This window comes from Thamnophis elegans, chromosome 1 (assembly GCF_009769535.1).
Source record: "Thamnophis elegans isolate rThaEle1 chromosome 1, rThaEle1.pri, whole genome shotgun sequence".
Lineage (NCBI taxonomy): Eukaryota > Metazoa > Chordata > Lepidosauria > Squamata > Colubridae > Thamnophis > Thamnophis elegans.
In genome coordinates this window covers 45,357,516-45,369,945 of record NC_045541.1, presented here as the reverse complement: position 1 = coordinate 45,369,945, position 12,430 = coordinate 45,357,516, and the positions used below count along the sequence as shown (strand labels likewise).

Genomic DNA, 12,430 nt, shown 5'->3' with positions numbered 1-12,430 from the left:
TACCTGCTTTCCACCTTAATTATCTACCCATTTTAGTGTGCCCTCACTAATCATCTAGCAAGCATGGTTCATAAATTTACTGAAAGTGCCTTAGAAAACATTTTATCTGAAGAATGCATTATTTTTTTTATTGAGGCCTATAAAAAGGCAAGCCTTGGGTAGTGTTTTGATGACACGGTAATTTTGCCCACTCATTCTGCTTGTCTGCTGTATACAATTCACTGCTCCAGTTCTGGCTTTAAAAAAAAAATCAAGATTAAAAGAAATTCTCACTTGACCTTCAGTAACTCTTAGCTGTGTGTTCTCTTCTTTACAAATGTTCTTCAGCGACATTTCTTTTAGATTTCTCTCCTCGGACACTACAACCAAATCAGCCTTCTCTTTATTGTGCCTTTGCTCTTTCTCTATGACTGGAACACTAGACGCTGCTTGTGATGATCACACATCCTTTCCATTTCCCTGTGACTCCACTGACTTCATAGAATTTTGAAAGAAGATGCATCTTTGGTGTGTTTTTTGGCGAGCATATAAAAGAATCAGAGAGAGAGAGAGACACTCTAATAGCAGGGAACTCAATAGTTATGTGTTCTTTGAAATGCCTGTGTCGGGAATGAAATTGGTCCACTTTCTGAAACGTTCATTAGACCACTTACAAACTCCTTAAGATTTACAATTCTAGGAGAGATTAAGCAAAAACAAATTGAGAATATTTTTTGTTTGTGTTTGGAGCACCGTTGTGGCAAACAATGTACTATCCCATTGTCAGTCTGGGAGAAAATTGTTCTGGTTTTTCTGGTCTCTTTTGGAGTTTGTCTTAAGGATCCAAATCTGGTTTTAAAGTAAGCAACCACTATAAGAAAAATAAGGTGATAGGGCCAAAAGATTTAATTCATGAATTGCGTAAAATAGCTATAATGGATTATGCAGGTTCCAACTAATCTTTAGTGATGCTGTGCAGAATCTAGCTACCTGCACTGTGACTAAAATCCATCTGTCTTTAAGCAGCCACCTAAGATAAACAGTGTCAGAACAGACAGGATACCTATTAATTATTGTGAGGACAACTTTTGTTTGAATGTCTCTATAAAAAGAGCAGTGAAGAAGGATGTGTCCAGAGGTTTCCACTTCTCCAGAATCACAGAGACAGAGCCTTTCAACCAATGGTATCCTTTTATATTTGCCATCCATGATGGCTGGTGCAAAGGCTTTCTGATGATTCACTATCTCTAACTAAGGTAACTGATGTGGCTGACAATATATCTGACAGAATCTGGAGCCAGAAACAAAGGAGATTTCTCTAAGCTTTCTTTTCACAATTGAAGGACCAATATTATGTTATAGCTTAGGCCATGTTCTTGTTTACATGCAACTGAGAGATAGGATGCCAGATTATGATTTCAACATAGATTTTATTTATTATTTTATTCTAGAATTTTTAATTATATTCCTTGAGTATTTTTAATTGTAGTGGTCTTTGGCAGTAATAAACATTTAATTAGAAAGAAAATCAGGTATTTTAACATTGCTTAAGCTCTCTTTTAACCCTTGGACTGCAGACTGAGCAGTTCCATAGGTCCCTTGGTCAGTCTTGCTCACTCTGATGGGCTATATTTCTATTTCAATGTGAGTAATGATTTCTTAATTTCTCTATGTTAGGATAGATTAGTTTTGTTTTGTTCATACAGGTAGTCCTCATTTACCGACTGCTCATTCTGTTTGAAATTGCAACAGCACTGAACGAGCAACCGTTTGGAATTATAACAGCACTGAATGAGGAAACCTATAGCAGGTCCTTAAATTTGCAGTTGTCATAGCATCTCCATGGTCATGTGATCATGCTTGGTAACTAGCTGGGCAATTATTGTAGTTGCAACATTCCATGGCCACATGATCACCATTTGTGATCTTCCCTGCTAGCTTCCAACAAGCAAAATCACTGGAAGCCTGCAGGAAGTCACAATTCGAGGTCTTATGATGTCACCTAATGATTGCAGGTGATTTGCTTAATGTCCTCAACTAGAATTGCTATTGTAAGTCAGAGTGATTATGTGATTTTTCACTTTATAACCAGGTCACTGAGTGATGGAGTTCCTACCCAAATATGATAACTAACTGAGAACTATCTGTACGGCTTTTGAGAATGCATTCTGCATTTTTCAACCATGCCTGTGTGTTAATTGCTGACAAGTCAAACCTAAAACAAAATGTCCTTTGTGGCAGAAACAGGTCTTTGTAATTATATAAATTTTTTATTTACTATTGGCATTTATTTATATTAGGGTTATATTCCATCTTTTGTATAACAAGGCAATATACATAGCAATATCTTCCATGTTCTCCCACAGCAACAACACTGTGAGTTAAGTTGAGCTGATGGAATGACTGGAGCTTATCTCTTTGCTAGAAATTTTCTGGATATATTAGAGTATATCTAACTTGTATTAAACTGCCCGGTCAGAATGAATATACATATAACTAAGAAAAGATAAAAAATAGTTTCAATCATTCAGCTGGTTTAGAAACTTCCTTCTCACTGAGCTAGTCTGCTTGTAACTGGCCTCTCCCATTTTGTGGTATGTTAGAAGCCCAGGTGATCAAAAGAACAGATGCAAACTACAAAAGAAGGAAAGTTGGTTGCCTTTGCTATGAAACATCTTCCTCATCATGATTGCCATTTTTCCCCACACAAAAGTTGTCTGGCTATAGTTCATGATGTTCCAATATTCCACTAGGAATATGTGTCACAGTAAAAATAACATAGAGGTAGTTCTCGACTTATGACCAAACATTTGATTGCTGAGCGAGACAGTTAAGTGAGTTTTGCCCTGCTTTACAACCTTTCCTGCCACAGTTGTTAAGTGGATCGTTGCAGTGGTTAATTTAGTAATATGGTTATTAAGTGAATCTGCCTCCCCCATTGACTTTGCTTGTCAGAACGTCGCAAAAGGTGATCACATGAACCCGGGATTGTGCAGCCATCCTAAATATGAGCCAGCTGCCAAATGTCCAGATTTTCGTAACATGGCCATGAGGAGTTGTAAATGTGAATAAAAGTGTGAATCACTTTTTCAATGCCATTGTAACTTTGAATGGTCATTAAACAAATGGTTATAAGTCAAGGACTACCTGTAGAGCATTGGTTAGGAGTGAGATTACTAACCAGGATTTCAAATGGGACATATCTCACCAGTTTTTAAGTTAACACAGTGGCCATGGAACCATTTCTAGGTATAGTTAATTAGTCATTTTATCTTGCTCATTGACCAGCACATTCTAAATATAGTTGTTAATGCCAGGTTTTAATTTTTCATGAATTAAATGGCTTTAGGAGATTACAGCATTCCAGAACTGGGCAGTGCGGCCGTGCGAGCGATTGTGGGTGCACCTCGCTTCACCCACATAACACCTATCCTCCGCGAGCTGCATTGGCTACCTGTCGATCTCTGGGTACGCTTCAAGGTGCTACTTGTCACCCATAAAGCCCTTCATGGTAGTGGGTCTGGGTACTTGAGAGACCGCCTACTGCCAATTACCTCCACTCGACCTATTAGATCCCATCGATTAGGCCTCCTCCGAGTCCCATCTGCCGGTCAATGTCGACTGGCAACTACGCGGAGGAGGTGGCAGCTCCGACCCTATGGAACGATCTCCCCGTGGAGATTCGTACCCTCACCACCCTCCAGACCTTCCGCACAGCCCTCAAAACCTGGCAATCCTGTCAGGCCTGGGGCTAAAGACTGTAACCCGCCCGAATGGTATGAATGTTGTGTTTTTTAATGATGTACTGTCCTACGTGTTAAATGTTTGTTTCCCCCCCCCCCTTTTCAAGTTGTAAGCCGCCCTGAGTCCTCCCAGGGAAAAGGGCGGCATATAAATAAACTTCAAACTCAAACTCAGTGGGGACTTTATCTGTATTCTTCAAAAAAAATTGTCTGTTTTTAAATGTATGCCCACCCTTTTATCCTTACCACTTATTGAATGACACAGGTCATTAAGAGAATAGGTCTTATCTTTTTTTTATTAAGATGAATCTCTAATACTCTTTCCAGGGTGAATATTTGTACATTGAATGTGCCGGGAAGGGTTTTTAGTGACATGATTTTAATATGGTTAGCTATGAGGTGTCCTTGATGCTCTCCGAATTTGGTGGGTTTTTTGCAGATATTTCATTACCAAAACTAGGTAACATCGTCAGTGTTAATGACTGATATTACCTAATTTGGGTAATGAAACATCTACAAGAAAATAACTAAGCTCAGAGGACCCCTCATTTCAACCATGAACTACAAATATTCTCCATTATTGATATAGTTAGCTATGTTTCATATTGGAACTTGAGTTTCTGTATTTGTTAAAAGATTTACACACTACCTGTTGTGCTATTAGGTCCTTATAGGTCACATATGCATTACAAATTATGCATAATAATCTGTCTTTTTTTACATGGATTGACTCCTTTGACCGTTTAACTTAATTTTTCCCTGTCATGTAAGATTCTTAAACCATAAATTGATGGTAGAACACAAATATTTAGGGCAATCTGTTTATGGGTTGTGTGCAGCTGTGTATGGGCTTCTGAGTGAAACAGCTGCTCTTTGCTGTATATCTGATACTTAAATTTTCAAACTTCAGTGCTCCCTTTCAAAAGGAACATGCTTGAGGAATTCTAATAGCTGCTCAAAGCTTTACATTGTTTTTCTCATTAAATTTTATTTCCTAAGCAAGGCCTTCCAGGATGAAAAATAAAATGGGATCTGGTTGGATAATTGGTCCTGTTGCTTTTTCAGGTCCTGCGGTTACCTATCCCTTTTGATCTTTTCTGCAGTAGAAATGTCTAGCAAAAACACCAGAAGTAAAGACTTTAATTATTAGCATTTCATAAACAAGGTTAAAAATATGTTGGTTAGAATAATATTTTAGTTGTCAAATCAGTTTCCATATTAATTGTTTTCTAATTGCAGTTTTAGATTGACTGGACTTGTGTTTTTCCCAGAATACAATAAGCATGTAATTATCTTATTGGGTATTGACTTATTTTATAAAATGTACATTTCTGCTATTGTTTTGACATGCTGCCTCTCTCGTTTCTTTCTCCTGTTTTTATTTGGATCACTCATATAGCTTTTTCCTACCCCACTTCTAATGGGACAGAACCTACTTTGCAGTTCACATAGTCACAAACATATTGTTTTATTAGATAAGGATTTATTTATGTGTGAGTTAGATGAGAACTTTGTGATAAAAGTATTTGAATATTATCATGAGACAAGACTGAGTACAATGCCATAATTTCATCCTATAAAAAGACACCAAGCCGGAGTTTTCCACAATCTCATTTCTGTCTTGCCTATAACACTATCAAAGTCATTCAACAGTCCAAAAATAAAACCATGATTAATAACCAAACAATACATTTTATTAAATAACATTTGAGATTACTGAATTTTAGGTCAATCAAACAATAAGTAGTTGGCACTTTATGGGGAATGTAGCTGAAGGAATATTTGAAGTTTGTATACCAAATAATCAGATAAAATCTATGAGAATTTAGCACATTCACTATAATTAGAGAAAGGCATGAACTTCAGGTAATATCACGTACAATGAAAAGATAGAAGGATTAAGCAGAGGTTAAGAGCAACTCTAGAAATGGGACCAGGTTTCAAGAAATGATTGAATGTTCATCTGTAGAAGAAACCAGAAAAAGAAATAAAGAGACTCTTAACACAACAAAATTTAGAAGTGTTTTTGCCCCCAAATAATAGTTCTTACTGCATTATGATATGTAAATAAATACAATGTAAAATACAGATGATAGCTGAGTACCGTGGTATTTATGCGATACAAACTACAAATGTGATGTATTTGATATGCTAAATCTTTAAAGATAAGATGGGGGGAAATTATATCATTCTTAAATATAGTTTCCAAACTGTTTTTTACAACTGTACAATTAAAGTTAAGCATGGCATTGCTAGGCAATTGCAAAATACAAAATTATTTCATAATATGGAAAATGTTTCTATATTTAGCTCAGTGCTTAATATTAAGATCTCCACTGTATGGTTGTTTGTTATGTGTTTATAAATATTGATGAAAAATAAAGACAAAAAGTCAAAATGGAGCTGCTTGGAAAAATAGGTATTTTAAAAAATTTCTTTTGAAGTTTTCCACTCTAAGAAAAAGCGGAAAAAAAATAAATAAGATGCAGCATTTACAACACACCTGCTGTAAGAGGAACCAACTTTTGTATTCGGACTTCACATGGCATGTAGAATGACATTAAATATTTTTGGATTGGAGAGGGAGAGATAGAAGCCTTGAGATAGATTTCCATGCCTGTGTTTTAGCTTGGAGACGTTGTGATTTTTCTGGACCTGGGGACTGAGATCAGAAAGAGACATGCAAAGGGAAAAGGTTGGGCCAGGTGACTTTCAAGCCCTGAAAGTTACCAAAAATTAATGGACTGGAAAAAGTTGTCTGTGTTTGATTAATAACAGAGGCTCCAAGGAAGAAGTGGTGAGTTATTGCACATACCTATTGCTGTGACTAAGTGAGTCCATTCAGAACTTGGGGGGGGGGGGGTTTCTTGTTCCTGAGGGCAGGTTATTATGAGTAACCAACTTTATATTCCTTCCTTTGACTTTTAACGATCTCGATCTTCGGGCCCTTCAAGTAATGTTCTAGAACTTAATAGTTTTTCATTTTTTTCTTTGTTCCTTTTCATAAAACTCTTCAAAGCTTTAACAAGCCTCTTTGGTAAATCCAACATATGAAAATTATCCAGGCTGCTTTCTTGGTTTGTTATTTGTATATCCCTTTCAATATTAACAGATCAGCTTTTTTTTTTTTTTGCATTCCCAGTGTATCATCTTTACCAGTAGTAGGATTTTTACTTCCGGTTCTGTGGGCGTGGCATGGTTTGGTGAGTATGGCTTGGCAGGCATGGTAGGGGAAGGTTACTGCAAAATCCCCATTTCCTTCTAATCAGCTGGGACTCAGGAGGCAGAGAATAGATGGGGGTGGGGCCAGTCAAAGATGGTATTTACCAGTTCTCCAAACTACTCAAAATTTCCATTACCTATTCTCCAGAACTGGTCAAAACCTGCTGAATACTACCTCTGATATTTTCCCATATCATTCTTGTATCCTGTCATTTTAAAATCCACTTTCAGATCAGTCCCAGTCTTGTTTCTCTCCTATAAATAGTTTACCTGTAGCAGCAGATACTCTTCAAATTAACTTCTAGATCCATTGTTCAAAAATATCTTTCAATATTTCCAGTGTTAATATGTATTGTATTAGTAAGTCATGTAAATGTTCTTCTCTGAAATTAAACTTTAGGTTCTTTAGTGCCTGTAGTTTCCAATCTTCAAAGTTCCACCCTATCATGTTTTTGAAAAAGAATTAAATACAAAAGTATTTTGGTCCCAGGAAGGATTCTTATAAATAATTCAAAAATCTTATTTCAGATCCATTTGGAACCTTAGTCCACCTGTAACTTTCTAAGATCAAAGTTCTAACTACCCTTTTGCTGTTTATTAAAAAAAAAAATCTTTAAACTAATATTCAAACCTTCTTTTGCTAATGATTGAAGGAAACTTGTCCAAAAAGGAATTATAAGAACTGGTTTTTTAAATAATTTTATATACTGGCTCTTTATTCTGTAGTGGTCTAGCTCCGTTTTCAGTTCTTCATTTCTTCCCTGGAAGTCCCAGATAAACATATGTATTATTTTTGTGTGATTAAATTTAGCATAAGAAGGGTTGGAACCTTAATATATTTTATAAACTGTAATAATACACCATGACCCTTATCTGAGTAAATGATGTCTCTGTTTCTTCTACATTGTTTTTGGGGGTACAGTAATACAAAGGAACAAAATCTGTAGAGGGAATCCTTTTATCTTTGTTCTCTTCTTGCCCCTTTTATCTTAGAGTGGCAAAAAAAGGGAAAAAGCAAGCAAAAATGGTGCAGTACTAACTTCAGAAGGGAATATGTTGCCACTAATAATTAACAAAATATTACCATAAGATCAGTAGATCTAATTTCAGACTCCTCTCTTCTTAAGAACCAAAGCATTCAATAGATGCCTCTATTGGCAATCAGGCTTGGTGTTCTTGTAGGTCAAAGAAGCAAAATCCTTTGTGTATTGTGGTGAAGATCAAAATTTTGGAGTCTAATATAAGAATACTCATATCCCAGCATCTTTCCATCCTCAGTCTATTGATTAGGATGGGTTTTTTTTTCCAAGTGACTTCACTGTACTCTGAAGTATAATTCTGATAAAGTATCATATTGTTCGATAATATATAAAAAAGTTTCAGGGTGGTTTGAAAACAAGGTGATTTTAACAAGGTATTTTTTTAAAAAAATGTGTGATACAGCAGAGACAGGTTTTGTTCTTAACTTTATTAACAGCTTTGCAACTAACTTTCACATTTGGTAACTTTGCAACACAGCTGATTTCCATTTTCTTTCTCTCTAAACTTTTCACAATTTTCGTCCCTTATTTTTTATTTTCCCTGGGCTGTTTTCAATCCATTCCAAAGTCAGGTTTCATTTTAAATATCTCTAGGGTTTTTTTTCATATAAACCAGAAATATACTTAATTTTAGATATTATATATATTCTTCAAACCAACTTACTTAAGAGGGGCTGTTGGCATTATCAGCAGCCAGATTAATGGGACATTAAATGTACATTAATTTGCAATGATACTATAAACTTCATCTGCTAACTGCTATTAAAATCAAACAGTTTTTTTTTTTACCTAGATAAAGGAATGTGCTTTGGCTAAATGGTTTCTCTCTATAGAACAATTAGCTAATTTACTAGGATGAGTAAATTAATTGTCCCAGATTTTGCATGTATTATATTTCTTAATATTTCTTTGAAATGATTCTAAGAATCAGATGTGGAAAAAAGGTCTTTTTTCAGTATTAATTAAACTTTGCATAGGGAGAAACAACTATTTTAACATAAGTGGTGTGGAGGAGCAGTTAAGTTGCTGAAGTAGCAGTGAAGAAACCCAGGTCCCTCAGATGCTATCTGGGTGGCTTTAGACCAGTGACTCCCTCTCCCCAAAACCCACCCCACAAGGTTGTTGTGAAAGAGAAGGGGACACTATGTATGTCACTCCTTTTTAAAAGGTGTTGTATAAGATTTAACAGAAAAATAAATAGGATGCATCTGACAATGCCAATTTGGTTTCATATTATAGATGTAACCTTGGCATTGGTTTTTCATCATGCTAGAGTAAACTAATTCTTATTTACTTTGGGCAGCTCTTGGATCCCAAGCCAAACCCTGCCCAATTCACCCTAAACCACACCACTAAAATTCAATTGTACTGATTGCAAAAACTGGTGGCAAGCTTTGGGTAGGGAATAAAGTTCTATTTAACTCTCTGCCTAGAGATTGGGGGACAACAGGGGTGAAATTCAGCAGGTTCTGACAAGTTCTGGAGAACCAGTAGCAGAAATTTTGAGTAGTTCAGAGAACCGGCAAGTACAACCTGTGGCTGGCCCCAGAGTGGGGTGGAAATGGTGATTTTGCAATATCCTTCCCCCTGGAGTGGAGAAGGAATGGAGATTTTGCAGTATCCTTCCCCTGCCACACCCACCAAGCCACACCCACCGAACCGGTAGTAAAAAAAATGAATTTCAACATTGAGGGGCAACCCCCTTAACCTCTGCCTACTCACACAATGCTTAGAAATCACTTTTTAAAGTCAGGTTGAGATAATAAACCTGAAGTGTTGACAAGGGAGTTATGCACTGAAGCTGGTGAATGTATTATCTTCTATCAGTTTTTACTTTTTTTAAAATACTAACCCAGTTATTACTTGTCACTTGCACATTCAGTATCCAATTAATTTTGCTGACCATTTCTATTTGTGGTTTTATCTTTTAACATCACAGTTTAACATCTTGTTTTTCTTTAATCTGAGGATCTTCTCTGGTTCTTTGAATGTATTTAATTTTAATTTCAGAGTCAATCCTGTCAAATATCTTATGAGGGCTATTATATCTGGATAACAAATATCCAGATGACCACTAGATGGCAGTGAAGAGAAACAGAATTGGGTGCCCAGGTTTCCTTGGTGAACTTTTCTGCATTCTTTAAAAAGTTCTCACTGAAGCATTTCTTTGAAAATCACATCTTTTTTATAATTCTAATGCCTCTTTAGATATAACGTGCTGAACCTTTTGTTCTTCAAATTTGTTAAGCATTATTCTGCAGGTTTTCTGGGATTTAACTGTAAACTAGTTAGTTTCTTTTTATCTGGAAAACATTTAGAATTCAGAGAGGTCAAAATCCCAGAATATGATAGAACATGTTTCTTTCAGTGTTAAGGATTTTTTTTTATCTCTTACTATCTTCATTTGAGTGATGTTCCTTCTAAAAATATAAAGGGATTAAATAAAGACGTCCATTTTTTCCATGTGAATTTCAATTCCCAGAATTTTCCATAGCCTATTGCTAAGAATTCTGAAATCTGGAAGATATAAAACTTTTCCATGATCACCTAGAAATGAGGGCTAAGTGCTTATAAGTCCATATTGCAAGTGAGTTAAAAACACAAAATAATCCTATTTTTGTGCACTATTTTAGTGGATTGTTTGTGATGTAGCATAATGGCTGGGTTGAGTGAAGCAATCACAAAGATGTAATTCTTGGGAGCAGAGGCCAAAGACCTTATGGATTTGTTTTAATTAATCAGAGCTATAAGCAAACTGGAAAATGAAAGTGCATGAATTTAGAGTTGATTCAGATGCAAAAGGAAGTTCATTTGATATCACTTAAGGTAACTTGCATCATTTTGTTTTGCTTATGGTGCTAATTTTCCCCTTTAAATATAAATCATGGTTTCCCCTTCTTTCTGAATTTGCAGAACTATTGTTCATTAGGATATATCAAGGATAAAGATGATTTTTAAACTTGACTTTTTTTGTAGTGGAAATGAAAGTTGTAAGACACACCAAAGAAGGAAGGAAGCAAATATTGTGGAAAGTATCTTGGTTTAAGGGCAATAATTGGCCTGCATATATTTTTTTTGAACTATGGTTTATACATGTGTAAGATTTAGCTAGACCATGTCCAATTTCTTTACTGTATAATATTTTTCTTATTTTATACCAACTTCCACAAATTGGAATTACTTACTAGATCATGTGAGCAAAATATTCTTCACTTATGAAATTAGACATAGGGATTAATTTTGCAATAGTGGTGAATATCCGGATTATAAAGTAATCTGGATTAAAGGGATTAATGTGTGTTGAAACCAGAATCATGTTTTATAGAATTCTTGCCAACCACTTAGAAGTCCAACATTCGGACATGTCCTTAGAAGAAAGGCTCAACAGTTGCCTCTTCCAAATACATCTGGGCAATAAAAATATTCATTCTGTTTTAGTTTTCCATTTTATCCTACTGACATAGGCTTGAGCCCCATCACACAACTTCTTTCCCAAAATTCTGGTTATGTTACAGATGAAGGACTTTTTATGTGACTAAAAGAAACTACAGCAATTATCTTTTTTCTCTTCTTTTTCTTCCACCTATGGATTCGTATTATAAATGATTTCTTTTCTTCGCTAAAGCTATGCAATTTACTCTCAGTTTTTTTTAAAAAAAATCTTTGCAGTAGTTCTTAGGAACTCCTTCTTGTAGCTGAATTTGCACTTCAGATTGTCTGAGTACCGTTGTGGAACAGGCCATATTTAAGAGAGAGAATATGACAAGTATTCTTAACATAAGAACTAATGACTTTTTTTCTACAGCAGCTACAGGAATAATTGTTTGGCTTCTGAAAATGCCCAGTAATTTTCAAAAAGAAAGGAGGAGTAAGAAATCAAAAGCATGCAGTTATTCTCCTTGCAAGAACCCATATATACATAAATTGCTTCCTTCAGCATTATTCACTTCTTTGGTGTTACTCAGAATGAGGTCTAGAGAGTACAATATAATTCTATAAAAATCCACAGGAAGTTTTTATTCAGTTTGGTTGTGGCATCTGTAAAAGCAAATTCTGAAAAGAATGCCTTTTTTGCGACAGCTAAAAAATATAATAAAATTATTTGAATATGTCTTAAGCATCCTGGACTACTAAATCCATAAATCCATTTGGTTCCACTATAGAATTATTTCCAGATGTGTGAAATCAACATTTGCTGCAAAAATGAGTTAAAACATTAGAGCTGAATGCCAGATTATAGTTCTGCCCTGAAAAAAAAAAGATGATAGATGATAGATAGATAGATAGATAGATAGATAGATAGATAGATAGATAGATAGATAGATAGATAGATAGATAATAGTCGGATAGATAAGATTAGATAGGCAGATAGAAAAAAAAGAAAGATGGAAGGAAGGAAGGAAGGAAGGAAGGAAGGAAGAAAGGAAAGAAAGAAAGAAAGCCTGA

The 12,430-nt window shown here is 35.4% G+C and overlaps 1 protein-coding gene across 1 annotated transcript in view; it reads left to right on the top strand.

Moving 5' to 3' along the window:
* Positions 1-12,430, top strand: part of THSD7B (thrombospondin type 1 domain containing 7B) — a 466,316-nt gene that overhangs the window by 270,778 nt on the left and 183,108 nt on the right.